Source organism: Schistocerca cancellata, chromosome 3 (assembly GCF_023864275.1).
Source record: "Schistocerca cancellata isolate TAMUIC-IGC-003103 chromosome 3, iqSchCanc2.1, whole genome shotgun sequence".
NCBI lineage: Eukaryota > Metazoa > Arthropoda > Insecta > Orthoptera > Acrididae > Schistocerca > Schistocerca cancellata.
This window is the reverse complement of record NC_064628.1, coordinates 828,189,580-828,211,430: the sequence shown is the minus strand read 5'-3', so window position 1 is coordinate 828,211,430 and position 21,851 is coordinate 828,189,580. Positions and strand designations below refer to the sequence as shown.

Sequence of the window (21,851 nt, the reverse complement as noted above, 5' to 3'; positions counted from 1 at the left end):
TTGCTTGTTCTCGGATGGCTGACGCAGATGTGAAGGGGTTAAGCTGTACTTGGTGCACGATACGGGGATCCTTCCTTGCGGTCCACCGCAACCTTGACGACGAGTATCGTGTTCTCACGTTTCCGCGCACTGGCCACTGCCACATCTGGATGCCCCGCAAATCTGGATATTACGCGATTCGACCACCTGGCCAAATTAAGACCCCTTCTAGGCGTGTCAGGTGTCGACAGTGCTGTCTCACACGAGTTCGCGGCATCTCCGCGCCCTTCTACATCTACATCTACATTTATGCTCCGCAAGCCACCCAACGGTGTGTGGCGGAGGGCACTTTACGTGCCACTGTCATTACCTCCCTTTCCTGTTCCAGTCGCGTATGGTTCGCGGGAAGAACGACTGTCTGAAAGCCTCCGTGCGCGCTCCAATCTCTCTAATTTTACATTCGTGATCTGCTCGGGGGGTATAAGTAGGGGGAAGCAATATATTCGATACCTCATCCAGAAACGCACCCTCTCGAAACCTAGCGAGCAAGCTACACCGCGATGCAGAGCACCTCTCTTGCAGAGTCTGCCACTTGAGTTTGTTAAACATCTCCGTAACGCTATCACGGTTACCAAATAACCCTGTGACGAAACGCGCCGCTCTTCTTTGGATCTTCTCTATCTCCTCCGTCAACCCGATCTGGTACGGATCCCACACTGATGAGCAATACTCAAGTATAGGTCGAACGAGTGTTTTGTAAGCCACCTCCTTTGTTGATGGACTACATTTTCTAAGGACTCTCCCAATGAATCTCAACCTGGTACCCGCCTTACCAACAATTAATTTTATATGATCATTCCACTTCAAATCGTTCCGCACGCATACTCCCAGATATTTTACAGAAGTAACTGCTACCAGTGTTTGTTCCGCTATCATATAATTATACAATAAAGGATCCTTCTTTCTATGTATTCGCAATACATTACATTTGTCTATGTGAAGGGTCAGTTGCCACTCCCTGCACCAAGTGCCTATCCGCTGCAGATCTTCCTGCATTTCGCTACAATTTTCTAATGCTGCAACTTCTCTGTATACTACAGCATCATCCGCGAAAAGCCGCATGGAACTTCCGACACTATCTACTAGGTCATTTATATATATTGTGAAAAGCAATGGTCCCATAACACTCCCCTGTGGCACGCCAGAGGTTACTTTAACGTCTGTAGACGTCTCTCAATTGAGAACAACATTCTGTGTTCTGTTTGCTAAAAACTCTTCAAACCAGCCACACAGCTGGTCTGATATTCCGTAGGCTCTTACTTTGTTTATCAGGCGACAGTGCGGCGTCGCATCGAACGCCCTCCGGAAGTCAAGGAAAATGGCATCTACCTGGAAGCCTGTACTAATATTTTCTGGGTCTCATGAACAAATAAAGCGAGTTGGGTCTCACACGATCGCTGTTTCCGGAATCCATGTTGATTCCTACATAGTAGATTCTGGGTTTCCAGAAATGACATGATACGTGAGCAAAAAACATGTTCTAAAATTCTACAACAGATCGACGTCAGAGATATAGGTCTATAGTTTTGCGCATCTGCTCGACGACCCTTCTTGAAGACTGGGACTACCTGTGCTCTTTTCCAATCATTTGGAACCTTCCGTTCCTCTAGAGACTTGCGGTACACGGCTGTTAGAAGGGGGGCAAGTTCTTTCGCGTACTCTGTGTAGAATCGAATTGGTATCCCGTCAGGTCCAGTGGACTTTCCTCTGTTGAGAGATTCCAGTTGCCTTCACACTGACTACACAACGTAAGACGCTGTTCACATCCCTTACATACCCCACTAGGCCTGGTAACAACATTAAACACGAACAATATCAGCGCAATATGGCGGCTGTTCAACTTGTCAGAGGGAATTACTTACTCGCTGGTAGTTTGTACGCCTACAGACCTACACTGACATTCGATTTTATCATCTGTGTGCTTTATTTCTTGGCCATGTAGTACATGTGTGCTGTACCTATGTATAGGTCGACGGAAGACAATGCGGGAACTTTAGGTGGATCACAAGGTGAGCCGGAAGCGCGTTAACATTTGAAAATTCGCTGAATAATGTAGGTACAGAAATTAAACTTGATACACATCCCTGAAATGAAGTGAGGTTTTATTGAAAGCAAAAACGAGTCCAGAAACCGGCCAAGAGATGGCACTGGACTGCAACAAGTCAGTGACCCTGCAGCAGAAACGTGTGTGAAATAAGCTGTAGTGAGGGAGGGGGTGAAGTTCGACTGTCAAAATGGAGAATACGCGACTGCAGCTTTACTGTCCTATCGCCATAAGAACAATATTCTAACGGTTATACGTCCTGTGACAAGTGTTGCTGTGAATAAAATGAGCTCGAAATTTGAGGCCACGGGTTGTTTAGAGGATCGACTCGTTGTGGGTGACCAGACAAGAGTGCTACTGCTGCTCTCACAGTTCTAGAAGAAATGGAGACTCTAGTGGGTTCATTTCTGCGTGGAGAGGCCAGCGCCCATGAAGTCCCACGTCGCACCGGCACCCACGCGCTACTGTTTGGAGAGTAATAAGGCGTACCCTCCAATGTTATCCGTACAAAATCCAGCGTCATCATGATCCGTTAGCCACCGATTTTGTGATGCGGAGAGCTTTTGCTATGTGGGCACTTCGAAAAATGAATGAAGATGACGATTGGTGTGGTATAAACGTTCGATGCCACATTTATTATGGGTTGCAGTTATCGACCGCGGTTCGTTTTAGTATCGTTGGACCTGCGAGTCGTGACCAGCGCCGCGACTTGTATCAAGTTTCTAGCGAGATCTCGTCCACTCTTGCTCGGGACGTCAAGTAGCAAAGTAGCATAGCCTTCAGCTGATAGGAAGCAACCTCTAACAAGGCGCTTAGTAACTTATGGCCTAAGTGAGGCCTTGTTGTGCACATAGTTCCGCGTAGACAGCGCGTACACAACTTTCCCACTAGAGCGCGCCCCGCTAAGCACAACAGCTCAGGCGCTGCCATAAAGACGGACCAAATTCTGCTTCCGCCAATCCGCGTATTAATATGTAATGCAGCCAATGAGATTGCTGCTAACGTAGAACGTTTTCTCCTCGCGGATCATACTCGCGCAGTGATACCTGAACGCGCGAGGCATTATAACGAGTGTACAGACCTCCGATTAAGCAGTCTGCATTAGTCTGCATTTGTCTGTACCAGTCTATAGTCAAGTTTCAGTCTGCGCCCAATAAGATTATCATATTCCTGTACATAGCCATGAAGATAAATGACTAGACTCTTTGTCAAGTATCAGAGATATGTGAGAATAAGATTAACGTACCAAGACCAAAGGAACTTCAGATTGTCAATTGTAAATAGCATCCAGAATCAAGTTAAGTAAGGTTTATGATTTTTATTATTTTAATAAATGTGTGTGAAAATTAATCAAGTACGGTTTAAGGTTGGTCACCGTCGATCTGCTACTCTAAGCGTGCAAGTGGCATTTCTATCGTCTGACCTAACGGCAGAAGACAAACACGCCACGATAAGACCACGAGACATATTGCTGACACTCGCCTACTTCGTTAGAGCGACAAGTCAAATAATCTGATGGTGTGTGTACCGAAGGTCTTACACTACGCATGCCACAGGCCTCAATAGTTATCTGTTTATAATTATACGTATGAGCCAAGAAGAATCCTGCACAATCAGTTAAGTACAATATATATTATTTTTTACCAACGACTTCTAATTATTTTAGTCGTTGCAGATGAAGACCATGCAGCCAGCACCTTATCGACGTTACTGACAGACCTGCAGTGATTTATATGTTTCTATTTAGCATTGACCACCAGTCAACAATGGCGACGATCGTTCGTCGTCATCATAACAATTGCATTTCTAAGTGTAGTGGACTGACAAAGTCCATTTCACACTCGGATTGTCTGACACTAACAACTGAAGAACTCGGACTGCCGAAAATCCTAGAACTGTCCTGGAAGCCCCATCTCACGACGAGAAAGTCGCAGTGTGTTGTGGATATACCGGACCAATCGAGATCAGATCCTTTCCCTTCGAGGAAATGCGGCGTGCTATTTTTCAAAGTACCACCGTGACGGTTGCGAAATACGCCTATGTGTTACAGAATCGAATCATCCCTAGCCTGGTCGATAAACATCTGCCGGAGGGTATGACTTTTATGCAGGTTGCGGGCACCCTATACTGCTACACATGCACATCTTGTGCACATTGTCTGCCAATGATGCGTGTTCAGCCGCCAATTCCGTCATGCTTGGCCTACCAGGTCCCCAGACATCAATTCTTGTGATTATTGGATTTGGGGCTACCTCGATCGTCTGACATTATTAGGGATGCTAAAAGACAACGTGCGACGGCAGTTTATCGTGACACCTACTGGTATTCAGTACGGTACTGTTCACAACATTGTCTCTCGACAACAGGTATATTTGATGGATGGGGACCGGCGTGTCGAGCATTTGTTACGAAGAACATCGTCCATGCTAAAATTCAATTGCTATGCTGATTGTTGCTTCTGTATCATACGAAGCGCCTTCTGTTGGTCATTTTGCGCGCTTGTTTTGGGTTTTAATTAAAGCCCATGGCATTTCAAAGTGTGTCAGTTCTTACCTTATGAAACGTCCCCTTTGGAAAATTATGAGTGACTGTGTTAGTAAACATCTACGTTATTTGATACAAAGACAGCTGAGTAAAACTGAACATACTCAGACAGTTCTCTCTTTAATTATTCTGATCATCACTAAACTGACACAATACTTTTTAGCGCAACGCAATCCGACTTCCAATAATCCCTACAAAAGAATGGCCCTGACTAACAATAACCTACACCTTTCATGAATCACTTACCTCACAAAAATCTTTATTACTCGAACTACTCCAATACAGCGAGCGCTAATACTGCCAGCTAAATAAAAGATTCTAACTACTGAAGGCACTAACTGATAGACATACTACTGATAGACATACTTAGGAAATGGAAGATTTTGTTGCAGAGCAAACAATGTATTTACCTTAAAAATGTTCAAAAGTTATTATATATATATATATATATATACTCCTGGAAATTGAAATAAGAACACCGTGAATTCATTGTCCCAGGAAGGGGAAACTTTATTGACACATTCCTGGGGTCAGATACATCACATGATCACACTGACAGAACCACAGGCACATAGACACAGGCAACAGAGCATGCACAATGTCGGCACTAGTACAGTGTATATCCACCTTTCGCAGCAATGCAGGCTGCTATTCTCCCATGGAGACGATCGTAGAGATGCTGGATGTAGTCCTGTGGAACGGCTTGCCATGCCATTTCCACCTGGCGCCTCAGTTGGACTAGCGTTCGTGCTGGACGTGCAGACCGCGTGAGACGACGCTTCATCCAGTCCCAAACATGCTCAATGGGGGACAGATCCGGAGATCTTGCTGGCCAGGGTAGTTGACTTACACCTTCTAGAGCACGTTGGGTGGCACGGGATACATGCGGACGTGCATTGTCCTGTTGGAACAGCAAGTTCCCTTGCCGGTCTAGGAATGGTAGAACGATGGGTTCGATGACGGTTTGGATGTACCGTGCACTATTCAGTGTCCCCTCGACGATCACCAGTGGTGTACGGCCAGTGTAGGAGATCGCTCCCCACACCATGATGCCGGGTGTTGGCCCTCTGTGCCTCGGTCGTATGCAGTCCTGATTGTGGCGCTCACCTGCACGGTGCCAAACACGCATACGACCATCATTGGCACCAAGGCAGAAGCGACTCTCATCGCTGAAGACGACACGTCTCCATTCGTCCCTCCATTCACGCCTGTCGCGACACCACTGGATGCGGGCTGCACGATGTTGGGGCGTGAGCGGAAGACGGCTTAACGGTGTGCGGGACCGTAGCCCAGCTTCATGGAGACGGTTGCGAATGGTCCTCGCCGATACCCCAGCAGCAACAGTGTCCCTAATTTGCTGGGAAGTGGCGGTGCGGTCCCCTACGGCACTGCGTAGGATCCTACGGTCTTGGCGTGCATCCGTGCGTCGCTGCGGTCCGGTCCCAGGTCGACGGGCACGTGCACCTTCCGCCGACCACTGGCGACAACATCGATGTACTGTGGAGACCTCACGCCCCACGTGTTGAGCAATTCGGCGGTACGTCCACCCGGCCTCCCGCATGCCCACTATACGCCCTCGCTCAAAGTCCGTCAACTGCACATACGGTTCACGTCCACGCTGTCGCGGCACGCTACCAGTGTTAAAGACTGCGATGGAGCTCCGTATGCCACGGCAAACTGGCTGACACTGACGGCGGCGGTGCACAAATGCTGCGCAGCTAGCGCCATTCGACGGCCAACACCGCGGTTCCTGGTGTGTCCGCTGTGCCGTGCGTGTGATCATTGCTTGTACAGCCCTCTCGCGGTGTCCGGAGCAAGTATGGTGGGTCTGACACACCGGTATCAATGTGTTCTTTTTTCCATTTCCAGGAGTGTATATACCAGGTGATCAAAAAGTCAGTATAAATTTGAAAACTGCATAAATCACAGAATAATGTAGATAGAGACGTCAAATTGACACACATGCTTGGATTGACATGGGGTTTTATTAGAACCAAAAAAGAAAAAAAAGTTCAAAAAATGTCCGACAGATGGCGCTTCATCTTATCAGAATAGCAATAATTTGCATAACAAAGTAAGACAAAGCAAAGATGATGTTCTTTACAGGAAATGCTCAATATGTCCACCATTATTCCTCAACAACCGCTGTAGTCGAGGAATAATGTTGTGAACAGCACTGTAAAGCATGTCCGCAGTTCTGGTGAGGCATTGGCGTCGGATGTTGTCTTTCAGGATCCCTAGAGATGTCGGTCGATCACGATACACTTGCGACTTCAGGTAACCCTAAAGCCAATAATCGCACGGACTGAGGTCTGGGGACCTGGGAGGTCAAGCATGACGAAAGTGGCGTCTGAGCACACGATCATCACCAAACGACGCACGCAAGAGATCTTTGAGGCGTCTAGCAATACTTTGTTTTCTTTTTTGTTCTAATGAAACCCCATGTCATTCCAAGCATGTGTGTCAATTTTTACCTCTCTATCTACATTATTCCGTGGTTTATTAAGTTTTCAATATTATACTGACTTTTTGATCACCCGGTATATCCATGACATCCATCTTTACAAATTTCCTTTTTCTAGCGGACACACGTCCAGATCGTCTGCTTATAGCATCCTCTCAAAACTCTGGCATCTCTCTCTCTCCACATCCACCACTGCTGGCGGCTCACCTGCAACTGCGCAACGCTACGCGCTGTTCCCATCCAACTGACCAACACTACACAAACGAATATTCCAACAATGAGTCCAACCAGCCACAGACTGCACACAGCACAGTCAGTTATTTTCATACAGGGCGCTATGTGGCGTTACCAACATGAAAACCTAAACAGCCTACTTACAACCTCTCTGACTATATTATTCCCTGAAGCATTGAATTTCAAAATGTTAACGGACTTTTGGGTCTCCCTGTACAATGACATTTTTTAAATTCATCAATAAAGTTATCATACTGCTGCAGTGAACCTACTATTTATCGAGAGTTGTTTGTAACGCTAAAACTAAAACTAAAACTAAAACTAAAAAAAAATGGTTCAAATGGCTCTGAGCACTATGGGACTTAACTTCTGAAGTCATCAGTTCCCTAGAACTTAGAACTACTTATATCTAACTAACCTAAGGACATCACACACATCCATTCCCGAGGCAGGTTTCGAACCTGCGACCGTAGCGGTCTCGCGGTTCCAGACTGCAGTGCCTAGAACCGCTCGGCCACTCCGGCCGGCGCTCTCAGTTCCCCACCCGCCTTTGTACTTTATCATCGCAGCGGGAAGTGCGGAAATGGGACTTCAGCAACACTGCAGGCCCGTTCTTCTGCGCTGTCGGTTTTCCTACCTGTCACGCTTGTATACCGATTGCAGTATGACAGTATTTTTTTCGTAGACAAGAACTTGTGAAGTGAGTCCAGACAGCGCATTTTCGAGCGGACGCGGCCGGTCTGTGACACGGGTGTGCATAGTGTGGCGGTAATGAGGCAGCCTGCGGCCGGAGTCCTCGCCAGGGAACGCCCGACATTCCGCTGTTCTTTCGGCAGCCTGACCGTTCGCGTGAGCACTGCTGATTACGTCTCCGCGGAGCGAAAAACTCTCATTCAGAATGCAAACAGCAACGGTACGCCTCCCGCTCGGGAAGGTCACGTCGCCGTGTAGCCGCAAATAAGGAGACGGTGAATAAGGTCGTAACTCCTTTCCTCGCGAAAATTTCTTGCGCCCCTCGAGAAAGTGGAAGGCGCGCCAAATTGGGTGGGTGTGACCACTTGCAGCGAATGCGTTTAGTCAGACAGTGTGTCGGCACTCCGGCGATCGCCGAATGCGCTAGCGGCGCGCGGGGGATATCTCAATTCCGCTTCCACACGTCAGGATGGTTTCCTCCACATGTGTAACTACATTATGGATCCAAGGCGCACGTGGGAAATCAGACAGACCCCGTGGCTATCCCACCACTACGCCAGGAATGTAGACGGAAGATAAAATTCGGTGCCATCTTTCACGGGTGAAACGAGAGAACATGTTTATTCGAGAGTTGTTTTTTTCTTATTTACTAGTTATTTACATTCCCCTCTCCCCGCTCCACTTTAAAACAGAAAATATTCATAGATTTCACTCTTTAAGTTGAGACTTTGATTAACACATGTATTAGATGTATTAGGCGTCTTTCTTCTGATACTTTTCATCTGAGTAATTTTTTAGTATTTTTGTTAATCTCGCCTGCCCTTGCTCAAGCTGTGACATCCTGTGCTGTCCATCCTTGTGTAGCTAGGAGTACGTTGTTGTACTAACCTGATATAGAGGGTGTTTCAAACATAGAGGGCATAGCTTTAAGTATGTATTCCCCACATGTAGATAATAAAAACTTCATTGCAACAGTTATCCTGGAATGCTTGGTTTCTGTGTTAAGGACCTTCAAAACAGTGATATTCGCCGAAATATTTTTCTTTCCCCACCACGACACAGGAAGTTAATTCCGAGGCGGAGGGTACACTGAGTGTTGTGTTTGGCGATCGACATTTACTCAAATCAGGAGTCCGCCGCTCGTGGTCTCGCGGTAGCGTTCTCGCTTCCCGAGCACGGGGTCCCGGGTTCGATTCCCGGCGGGGTCAGGGATTTTCCCCTGCCTCGAGATGACTGGGTGTTTGTGTTGTCCTCATCATTTCATCATCATCCAGGAAAGTGGCGAAATTGGACTGAGCAAAGCTTGGGTAATTGTACGGGCGCTGATAACCACGCAGTTGAGCGCCCCACAAACCAAACATCATCATCATCATCAAATCAGGAGCCGGCAGAAATGCAGTTCATGTACGGTAAAGCGGACGTTAACGCTGCGATGGCTCGGTGGTTGTACCAGGAGAGCTACCCACAGCAAAGTAATACATCTCAGGAGACATTTAAACGTCACCATCGTCGTCTGTGCCCTCATGGTGAGGTTTGGGTCTTATGGAAACCAACCACATACGGACACATGTTGTGAAGAAATCTTTTTATTGTCTGCTTATGAGGAAATTACGCTCTCTATTTTTGAAACACCCTGTATTTCTCAGACACTGAAACGGCGTTCTAGTGTGGGTCAGACGAGTGTTTTGTGAACAAATGGTTCAAATGGCTCTGAGCACTATGGGATTTAACTACTGAGGTCATCAGTACCCTAGAACTTACAACTACTTAAACCTAACTAACCTGAGGACATCACACACGTACGTGTCCGAGGCAGGATTGGAACCTGCGACCGTCCGGTCGCGTGGTTCCAGACTGTAGCGCCTAGAACCGCTCGGCAACCCCGGCCGGCACTACTGATATAGTTTTGTTAAGGAAGTAGTAGAGTTTAAACCGGCAAGTCACTGAAAGTTCACTGCAAGAATATTGAGCCATGCTTCCTCTATAGCCGTTCATAATTGCCAAAATGTTTCCGGTGCACGATTTTGTGGACGAAATGACCTCTCGATTATGTCCCATAAATGTCCGATTGGTGGACATATCATTCACTGGAATTCCCAAAATGTTCCTCAAACCAATCGCGAACAATTGCGGCCTGACGACATGGCGTACTGTCATCCATAAAAATTCCATCCTTGTATTGGAACATGAAGTCCATAAATGACTGCAAATTGTCTCTAAGTAGCCGAACATAAGCATTTCTAGGCAATGACCGGTTCAGTTGGACCAGAGCACACAGTCCATTCCATGTAAAGACAGCCCTCACCATTATGGTGCCACAGCATACTGTCTTGTATACATCTTTGGTTCATGTCTTCGTGGTGTCTGCTCCACACTCGAGTCCTACCATCAGCTCTTACGAGCTGAAATCGAGACTCATATGAACAGGCCACGAATTTACAGTCGGATAGGGCCTAACAGATTGCTCACGAGCCCAGCAGAGGCACTGAATGCGATGACGTGCTGTTAGCAAAGGTACTCGCTTTGGTCGTCTGCTGCCATGGCCCAAATGGTTCAAATGGCTCTAAGCACTATGGGACTTAACATCGGAGGTCATCAGTTCCCTAGAACTTAGAACTACTTAAACCTAACTAACCTAAGGACATCACACACATCCATGCCCGAGGCAGGATTCGAACCTGCGACCGTAGCGGTCGCGCGGTTCCAGACTGTAGCGCCTAGAACCGCTCGACCACCCCGGCCGGCGGGACTGATGACCTCAGATGTTAAGTTCCGTGGTACTCAGAGCCATTTGAACCATTTTCTGTGTCTATGTGTGTTTTTCCGACTATGGAAATGTCCTCTGTACTGCCATTCAAACAGTTCTAAATCCTTCATGAGTGTGCCCAAAATTATCCTCACTTATGCTGACTTCAGCCGAAAGAAGGTTCGGATTCGTACCTCGGAATGGTAACTGCGAGACTCTGTACGGAGGTGTCCGCTCCGAATTCTCGTTATCCCGTGGCCTCCCCAGCTGTGTTGGGTGGAGGCGGCAGCTGGCTTTCCCGGGAACGGATGCCTCGGAACGCAGAGCGCCGCTCGCCCGGGTCTATTTATCTGACACAAAGGCTAAATTGGTCGCCGCGAATCATGTCAAATTACAGCGACAAGTGGGAGCCTCGCCCGCTTGTGCGCCTCGGCCATGATATATTGAATTAGCCGCCGCAATAAGACGCCGCGAGGCTTGTCGCGGGAAGGGGAAGGGTGGGGAGGGGCGAGCAAGGGTGGGGTGGGGTGTGCTGGAACCTGTCCACCCGCCGCGTAATTGGCTGAGCGCGGCAGCGGCGCGGCAGCCCGTGCCTCCCTTGAGGTGGCCGCCGGCGAAAACTGGAAGTCCGGGCCGGTGACGGGTTTGGCGACTGCGCCCGCATCTGACCAGCCCCTGCCTGCTCCGACGGCAACGGGACACCCGTCGTGGTCGGTGACCACCGTTGAGGTTTCGGCTCCTCTCACGCATGCAAAATTTTGCGTAGAACGTTCTAAACGTCTCTAGATGAGTGGAACACACTCACTAGGAATTTTGAAGTACCGAGGATGAAATACAGCAAACTTCTAAACCTTGTACAGAAACCAGACTCCATTTGTAACTGTCGACGAATGGGAAAGAGGAGAACTCATACATACCGGACTGAGACAGTGTCGTAAGCCCATCTCTTACGTTATTCGATCGATATAGGAAGGTGGCAGGGGTAAAATACAGGGAGCGAAAGGCTATTTACAATTTGTGCAGAAACCAGATGGCAGTTATAAGAGTCGAGGGACACGAAAGGGATGCAGTGGTTGGGAAGGAAGTGAGACAGGGTTGTAGCCTCTCCCCGATGTTATTCAATCTGTATATTGAGCAAGTAGTGAAGGAAACAAAAGAAAAATTCGGAGTAGGTATTAAAATCCATGGAGAAGAAATAAAAACTTTGAGGTTGGCCGATGACATTGTAATTCTGTCAGAGACAGCAAAGGACTTGGAAGAGCAGTTGAACGGAATGATTAGTGTCTTGAAAGGAGGATATAAGATGAACATCAACAAAAGCAAAACGAGGATAATGGAATGTAGTCGAATTAAGTCGGGTGATGCTGAGGGAATTAGATTAGGAAATGAGACACTTAAAGTAGTAGAGGAGTTTTGCTATTTGGGGAGCAAAATAACTGATGATGGTCGACGTAGAGAGGATATAAAATGTAGACTGGCAATGGCAAGGAAAGCTTTTCTGAAGAAGAGAAATTTGTTAACATCGAGTATAGATTTAAGTGTCAGGAAGTCGTTTCTGAAAGTATTTGTATGGAGTGTAGCCATGTATGGAAGTGAAACATGGACGATAAACCGTTTGGACAAGAAGAGAATAGAAGCCTTTGAAATGTGGTGCTACAGAAGAATACTGAAGATTAGATGGGTAGATCACATAACTAATGAGGAGGTATTGAATAGGATTGGGGAGAAATGTGGCACAACTTGACTAGAAGAAGGAATCGGTTGGTAGTACATGTTCTGAGGCATCAAGGGATCACCAATTTAGCATCGGAGGGCAGCGTGGAGGGTAAAAATCGTAGAGGGAGACCAAGAGATGAATACACTAAACAGATTCAGAATGATGTAGGTTGCAGTAGTTACTGGGAGATGATGAAGCTTGCACAGGATAGAGGAGAATGGAGAGCTGCATCAAACCAGTCTCAGGACTGAAGACCACAACAACAACAACAACAACAACAACAACATAGGAAGGGCCACTAATTTGAACGATCCACTTAGCCACACTGTATTAATACCTTTGGTAATAGGCTACGTACACTGTACACCATGCTAACCAAAATAGGCATGCGTATTCAAATACAGAAATATGTAAACAGGCACAAAACGGCCCTGCGCTCCGTAACGCATGCATAAGACAACAAGTGTGTGGCACAATTGTTAGATCGGTTCCTGCTGCTACAATGGCAGGCTGTCTAGAGATAAGTGAGTTTTAACCTGGTGTTATAGTCGGCGCACGAGCGATAAGACACAGCATGTCCGAGACAGCGGTAAAGTGGAGATTTTCCCATATGACCATTTCACGAGTGTACCGTGAATATTAGGAATCCGGTAAAACATCAAATCTCCAATGTCGCTGAAACCGGAAAAAGATCCTGCAAGAACGGAACCATCAACAACTGTAGAGAATCGTTCAATGTGACAGATGTGCAACCCTTCCGCGGGCCATCAACATGTGTCAGCGTGCGAAGCATTCAACGAAAAATCGTTGGCGAAGGCACTCGTGTCATGACTGCACGACAAAAAGCTTTACGGCTCGCCTGGGCCCGTCACCACCGACATTGGACTGTTGATGACTGGAACCACGTTGCCTGGTCGCACGAGTCTCGTTTCAAATTGTATCGAGGGGATGGACGTGTACGGGTATGGAAACAATCTCATGAATCCATAGACACTGCATGTCAGCAGCGGACTGTTCAAGTTGATGGAGGCTCTGTAATGGGTGTGTGCAGTTGGAGTGATATGGGACCCCTGATACTCCTAGATACAACACTGATAGGTGAAACGTTCGTAAGCATACCGTCTGATTTCCTGCACCCATTCATGTCCATTGTTCATTCCGACGGACTGCCGCAATTCCAGCAGGACAATGCGACACCCCATAAGTCCAGAATTGCATCAGAGTGGCTCCAGGAACACTGTTCTGAGTTTAAACACTTCCGCTGGCCACCAAACTTCCCAGACATGGACATTATAGAGGATACCTGGGATGCCTTGCAACGTGCTGTTTAGAAGAGATCTCCACACCCTCGTACTCTTACGGCGTTATGGAAAGCCCTCCAGGAGTTATGGTATCGATTCCCTCTAGCACTACTTCAGAGATTAGTCTAGTCCATCCACGTCGTGTTGCGGCATTTCTGCGTGCTCGCGGGGATCCCACTCGATATTAGGCAGATGTACCAGTTACTCTGGATCTTCGGTATAAATCTTGTGCAGAAAGCAGACTGCAATTCTAACTGTCGACGAATGGGAAAGAGGAGAAGTATTAGATACCCGAGTGTTTTATAAAGGGTGTTTCAAAGTCTTTGTGAGAAACGTCTACAGATGTGAGATCACGTCATGGGGAACGACTTTTGCTAGAGATAAAATGTTCGATGATGCCTCCGGGCCACACTACGCTTTTTTTATTATAATGGGCTATGAACCTGAGAGGCTGCGTGGCGTAAGCACCTGCTGCGTTTGTATGTAATGCGTGTTGCCTATAAGTCAGTGTTTCACGCGAGAGGGGGTAGGCCGAACTTCTAAAATATCTTTCACCACTTAGACACACTCGTTCTTAGGGTTTCATTGTTGAAAATCATTCTGTAAGCTTTTTGGGGTAGGTGGTATGGAGTTGCAGCACACCTGATTAATACACACTGCTAGTTCACATGAACTTTGCATCCAGCGCAAGCGTATTAATCAACAAAACGGGGCACAGCTCTACACCAGCGAAAGACAGCATTGGACTTCAGGTTTCAGTCACCCACTGCCCGCACCCTTCGCTCAAATATTCCAATAGCCACTCCAGCTGCAGAACACTCCTATGTTAATTTAGACTATGATAGTTTATCTTTAAGTAACACGTGTATGCATAAACGCCTGCTGATGATAAAACAAACTCGAAACGCGCTTCAGTGAGTTGAAATAAACATAAATAAATGTGACTGGTAGCAAATGAACACAAATAATTATTCCAAACAGTCACGTTTTCGAAACTTAGGCAGCATGGTCACAATTAACTGTGCCTTTTGATGTTATCCACTGTATTATAGACTGTTTAAGCGACATAGACACAGCACTAATCCATTCGGGTACAACATAATTTTCAACATGTTTTCGTAGATCGGCCTGGTACTTTTCGCTGCCGGAATATGGATTATTTGTCATGTTTTGCTGACTATGTTGTTACATTTCATCAAACTGAGTGCTAGACTGATTGGGGCCCGCTGTTTTGATTGTGTACAAATAATTCCACATTTTGTTTATAACAAGAAACAAGTCGACTTTTTAAGTCGACGCTGAGCCAGTTTCTTTGGGCCGATCCATCTATACAATGCAAAAATGATTTTACGAAAATCTACCGAAACATCGAAGTGAACGTGACGACTGTTAGGGAAGACCCTTTTAGTCCTATGTATTAGTGTGCATGCGATTACTTTAGCAGGTGTCGGCTATGGTGGAGATGCTATTGCTATTGCTCGGGTCAAAGCTTGTGTAGAGCCCTTTGTCTCCATTATTCTCCGTTTCCTTCCATTCGTCTTCATGTTCCTATTCTATTTCTATTCTTCATAGATGGTAAATAGGAATGTATCATATTGATAAGAATGTTAACATTAGTATAACTTGTGTATCTTGATCTAGTAATGAAAGTTGATTTTTAAGGGCCGTTTTTTCATGCCATCCTATCTGAGGTGAAAGAAAATGAGTGCTATGACTCTGAACGTTTTAATTCAGGCATTTGTCGTAAAAAATTAAGAATGGATTATAGCTTGGAAACAAAGGGTACAAGACTATTCTTCAAAGAAAGAATACGGGTAAAGAAAGGCTACACACACACACATACACACACGCCCGCGCGGGCGTTTGTGGACGCTCGTCGTCGGCTTTTTCACAGCCCATACAAGCTTCTACGTATTACATTACCTCACTGACACATTCACCTTTCGCAAGATTTAATAATATGTTATTCGATATTAGAGGAGGTATTAAATATGAGAACAAAGCCAGAACTGTAGATATTAGTTGCCATCATTGAATGAATAGATTGATGCAATCTTTCTTTACTTCTCTACGCTGACATGTAACAATTTCCTATTTTACATTAACAACCTTCCCGCATGTTCCTGCCTTTAAATTACCCTTTAGTATCTCAAAGATATGCATTTCTATCTCGCTCACACTGCACTGAAGTTTCCTCGGTAATAAGTTGAGCCTGCAGAAGTACCTGACAATCAATAGTAAAGAAAATGTTGTAGATAAAGATAAAGTTTAATGTGGACTCCGATAGATGGTGTAACTTAGCATTTTTAACATACACTAACCATTATGCAGATACAGTGCTGAACATCCCAGAATTTGTACTTCACCAGCTGATTCATGTCACTGCCTTCAATTGGCAAGAAAGTCCTAATTACGACTGCAAAAACCGATTTTGTTTTAAGAGATGTGAAGTTCGTTGTTCTTGACGCGCCGAGAGAGATATATGAAAACAAAGGCGTACATCTCACTGTAGACAGTAAGGTGGGAAGCGAGGAATGTATTGGCATCACCCAGAGGTTATATATTAGGAATCGAAAACCTAATTCTTACAGGTACATGAAGTGAGTTGGCAATTCGTCTGGTGAGGACGTTCTGCTTTCGTTTCTCGGGAGATTCAGGAAGCATTCTTTATTTTTAACTAGCAAGAGCAAATGAGTAAAAAACACGATATGGCTGTTATCGATCCGAAGAATAATCTGACAACCACAGCGTTTTATTAGTCACGGTTCTAATGCACTTGGCATACCCCTGCTTTCCTTCAAATTTTGATCTGACTTACTCAGCCAGCTATTAAATGACCTACAGTTTAAGGTCCACGCCGAAACACGGTAAAACTTAATATTTTTTACATACAAAAACCATTAAGCAAATAGTGCAGAATTTCTTGGATGAGAACTATTAAGAGGAAGTTTCCTGAGAGTAAGCTAATATCCCGTAATGTTCCTTTAGGATTTACTGTTGAAACTTCCTTGTCACCGTATTTCGTCTCCGCCTTAATCAAGAACGGTTCAGGTTGCACTCGGATTGTGTGAAACGAACTGACACATCCCTGCGTTAGAGTGGCGCGGAGGAGGAATCCAATCACATCATTTACGGCTGCCCACTACGGAACCATGCGGCAACCAGTTTACTGCAGTACTTAGTGCTTCGTGGACAACAACCAGACTACAGAATGAAGCTTGTAGCAAGAATAGTATGTCCATGTTTAAACACATTTCCAAGTTTTTAGCGGTGGAATAAATAACAATCTGACATAAAATACCCATAGCCTCATCTAAGACATCGATCATGTGACTGGAACGTGAATGGACGTGTGCGTGCGTGCGTGCGTGCGTGTGTGTGTGTGTGTGTGTGTGTGTCATAATATAGGTTTTTATTTACTAAAATAAGTACTGCTCACCATAAATTGAGAGCGTAACCAAAAGTTGTTTAGGAGTTATATTTAAAAAAGACGTATCAAAGCTGTTCTCATTTTAAATTTTGATATGAAATGTAGATAAATTTTTATACTATGCGGGTATATTGTTATACTTAATTAATGACACTGCATGTCACGTACGTAGTATGAATTGTTCAAGTCAGAAATACTAAACGTAGTCAAGTGCATATGCCCTTTTATTCAAAAAGCACCTAAGTGTCAAAGGTATTTTCATTCTTGGTATCAGTACACTATTTGAAAGAAAGTCAGAGTACAAATCAGTGCACTTTAGTACAAGTTCTCATAATATGTTCAGCATTTTTCCTGCAGATATGGTATCACTGATAGCAAGTCCTCCTTTTATTTTTTTTTATTTTTTTGGTAAATACTGTTTGCACTATCATTCCGTTGAATATTACCTTTCTGATGTCAGAAACATCCACTCCATTTTTTAGAACATAAATATTTTTCAAAGCTTCCAGTTCGCTGGAGCCATGTTTCGCTTTTTTGGCTCCGGGGTTCCTCACTGAGAAGCTTACCACAGTTACCTTTGAGATCTGCAGCTTTTCTGTTGTTATCCAGGAATCGGCAGTGGACTGAAAGCTGATGAAATTTTTTCCAGTTAACTCAACGACTTCAAATTTGTTAACATATGTAGCGTATCTTACAGCATCACGTGCGTCTTGATGTACAAACGCCTTGAACAGCCCCTTCCTCTTCTCAAAGTCCATATCGCACGGCAAATAGCTATGGCCGGTTACTGAGAAGTTTTGTTCACTGACGTCAAAGACTCCAAGTTACACAACATAAGCAAAAAGGAACGTCGTCATCCTGTTTTTATTCAAACGAGCTATTGGTACTTAGCAAACTTATGGGTAAACATGTGTGCAACGTAGCAAAGCTTCCATCTTGTAATGACTGTATGAAGTAAACTAACCACTATGGCACAAAGCCATGTCCTGCGTGCACTGACGAAGTTACATTGAGGAGTTATAATGCAAAGACTAATTTATATAACAAATGGTTTTGGGCTACACTCTTCAATTGTAGGGTACAATGTATCGGAGGTTGGCTGAGGCCATAAAAAATAAATGAAACATTCAGTGGGGAAAGAAGCGATAAATAGAGAAAATCTTAACACCAACTGAGGACTGAACTCAGGACCTCTGGATATGTATTCTAGCACCGACACGACCACCGAGCATCACGCATGAACAACATCAATGAATAATTTAGCATTTATATTGACCTCTCGACTACCTATTAAGCAGGCAATCACGAGAACTGTGAAGAGGGCATCTTGATACCGGCGTTAGCTGTGAATGTTTACACAGCTAAGAAGTAATACTAACAGTAACGTCAGTGACGTTTGGCATTAAAGTAGTAGATCTATGTGCCAGCAGTGTTATTCTAACGGGCGATAGACGGTGCAGCTCATTAACAACTAGAAAGTAAACAGCGCTGGACGTATTAGCTCTAGAAATACCACTTATAATTGGCCTGTAAGGCTACGTAGATAATTAGACATTACACTACTAGTTTACTCGTATATTCCGGCAGAAAATAGTTGTTGCTCTCTATCTACGACGGGTGCTGCGTTCCTGAACAAATGGGACTGCCATATCTGACGAACGGGCGGGGATAAAATACCTGGAAACGAGATCAGCGACACGATGCGATGTGTCAGGACGCGAAACTAAGACATTCGCTGGTCTTGGGGAAAGAGCGTGACTGGAGCGGGAATGCGAGGAAAAAGTGTGGAATTTACGGCGTCATGGAGCTGCGGAACGCGCAGCAGGATGCAAAGCGCTGCGCGTACCTAGAGAGGCAGTACTAATAGCCACGCGGCGCCACTAGTTATGTTTCTTCGGCACCTGCAGCTGAGGATAGAACTTCTACAGTTCTAGGCACTTGCTGCCGAAAATGAACGTTTCGGCCATACGTACGTGCTAATTGAGATTCGATTAAACATTTATGGTTGCACTTCATGGACGCGAATGATTAAGAGGAAATTAAATCGACGGGGTCCATAGCGAAAACACATTTTCTGAATGACGACTAGCTGCTGTTACTTGGATTAGAATATCCTTCTGTATCTTTCACTGCTGCACAGTTTGGCTGTGTAGCCATTTTCAGGGTAATACACTACTGGCCATTAAAATTGCTACACCACGAAGATGGCGTGTTACAGACTCGAAATTTAACCGACAGGAAGAAGATGCTGTGATATGAAAATCATTAGCTTTTCAGAGCATTCACACAAGGTTGGCGCCGGTGGCGACACCTACAACGTGCTGACATGAGGAAAGTTTCCAACCGATTTCTCATACACAAACAGCAGTTGACCGGCGTTGCCTGGTGAAACGTTGTTGTGATGCCTCGTGTAAGGAGGAGAAATGCGTAGCATCACCTTGCCGACTTTGATAAAGGTCGGATTGTAGCCCATCGCGATTGCGGTTTATCGTATCGTGACATTGCTGCTCGCGTTGGTCGAGATCCAATGACTGTTAGCAGAATATGGAATCGGTGGGTTCAGGAGGGTAATACGGAATGCGGTGCAGGATCCCAATGGCCTCGTATCACTAGCAGTCGAGATGACAGGCATCTTATCCGTATGGCTGTAACGGATCGTGCAGCCACGTCTCGATCCCTGAGTCAACCGATGGGGACGTTTGAAAGACAACAACCATCTGCACGAACAGTTCGACGACGTTTGCAGCAGCATGGACTATCAGCTCGGAGACCGTGGCTGCGGTTACCCTTGACGCTGCATCACAGACAGGAGCGCCTGAGATTGGGTACTCAACGACGAACCTCGGTGCACGAATGGCATAACGTCATTTTTTCGGATGAATCCAGGTTCTGTTTACAGCATCATGATGGTCGCATCCATGTTTGGCGACATCGCGGTGAACGCAGATTGGAAGCGTGTATTCGTCATCGCCAGACTGGCGTATCGACCGGCGCGATGGTATGGGGTGCCATTGGTTACACGTCTCGGTCACCTATTGTTCGCATTGAGAGGCACTTTGAACAGTGGACGTTACATTTCAGGTGTGTTACAACCCGTGGCTCTACCCTTCATTCGATTCCTGCGAAACCCTACATTTCAGCAGGATAATGCACGACCACATGTTGCAGGTCCTGTACGGGCCTTTCTGGATACAGAAAATGTTCGACTGCTGCTCTGGGCGTTCTCCAGATCTGTCAGCAATTGAAAACGTCTGGTCAATGGTGGCCGAGCAACTGGCTCGTCGCAATACGCCAGTCACTACTCTTTATGAACTGCGGTATCGTGTTGAAGCTGCATGGGCAGCTGTACCTGTACACGCCATCCAAGCTCTGTTTGACTCAATACCCAAGCGTATCAAGGCCGTTTTTACGACCAGAGGTGGTTGTTCTGGGTACTGTTTTCTCAGGATCTATGCACCCAAATTGCGTGAAAATGTAATCACATGTCAGTTCTAGTATAACATATTTGTCCAATGAATACCCGTTTATCATCTGCATTTCTTCTTGGTGTAGCAATTTTAATGGCCAGTAGTGTAGTTTAACCCTCGCTAAATACAGCGACACCTCGGGGCCAGTTGGTCAGTGAGGGGAAACAGAATGTGTACAAGGAAGAGTGGCACGAACTGTTAGTGTGCAAAGCGCCATGGAGATTTGAAAAATTAATCTGGCACATGCTTTTGGAGAGAACTTACACTACTTGTCTTCGTCAAGGTATTGGATCCTGAATAAGCATTACTGTTCAAAAAATGGCTCTGAGCACTATGGGACTTAACATCTGTGGTCATCAGTCCCCTAGAACTTAGAACTACTTAAACCTAACTAACCTAAGAACATCACACACATCCATGCTCGAGGTAGGATTCGAACCTGCGAACGTAGCCGTCACGCGTTTCCAGACTGTAGCGCCTAGAACCGCACGGCCACACAGGCCGGCTAAGCATTACTGTACTTTACATGCATAAAAATACCAGTTACGATTATTTAAATGTGTACACTGGTTAAAACTGGAAATTAACGTTAACATCTACAACTAAGGCGTTTGAGAATGGAAAATGTAGTAGAAAATGCAGGAGGCAAAAGGCTATTCACAACTTGTACGGAAACAAAGCGGCAGTTACAAGAGTCGAGGGATGTGAAAGGGAAGCAGTGGTTGAGAAGTGAGTGAGACGTGGTTGTAGCCTGTACCCGATGTTACTCAATCTGTACATTGAGAAATCAGTGGAGGAAACCAAAGAAAACTTGGGAGTACGAATTAAAGTTCAGTGACAGGAAATAAAAACTTGTAAGTTTTCCAATGACGTTGTAATTCTGTCAGGAACAAAAAAAGGACTTGGAAGAGCAGTTGAACGGAATGGACATACCTTGAAAGGAAGGTATAAGATGAACCTCAACGTAAAGTAAAACAAGGATAATGGAATGTAGTCGAATTAAATCAGGTGATGCTGAGGGAAATACATGAGAAAACGAGACACTTAAAATTGTAGATGAGTTATATTATTTGGGCATCCAAATAACTGATTGCGAAAGTAGAGTGGATATAAAATGTAGTGTGGGGATGGCAAGAAAAGCGTTTCTGAAGAAAAGAAGTCTGTCAACATCG

At 45.4% G+C, this 21,851-nt stretch overlaps 1 protein-coding gene across 1 annotated transcript in view; it reads right to left on the bottom strand.

Annotated features, from left to right (window-relative positions):
- Positions 1–21,851, bottom strand: part of LOC126176596 (muscle segmentation homeobox-like) — a 138,777-nt gene that overhangs the window by 54,757 nt on the left and 62,169 nt on the right. The window lies entirely within an intron of this gene.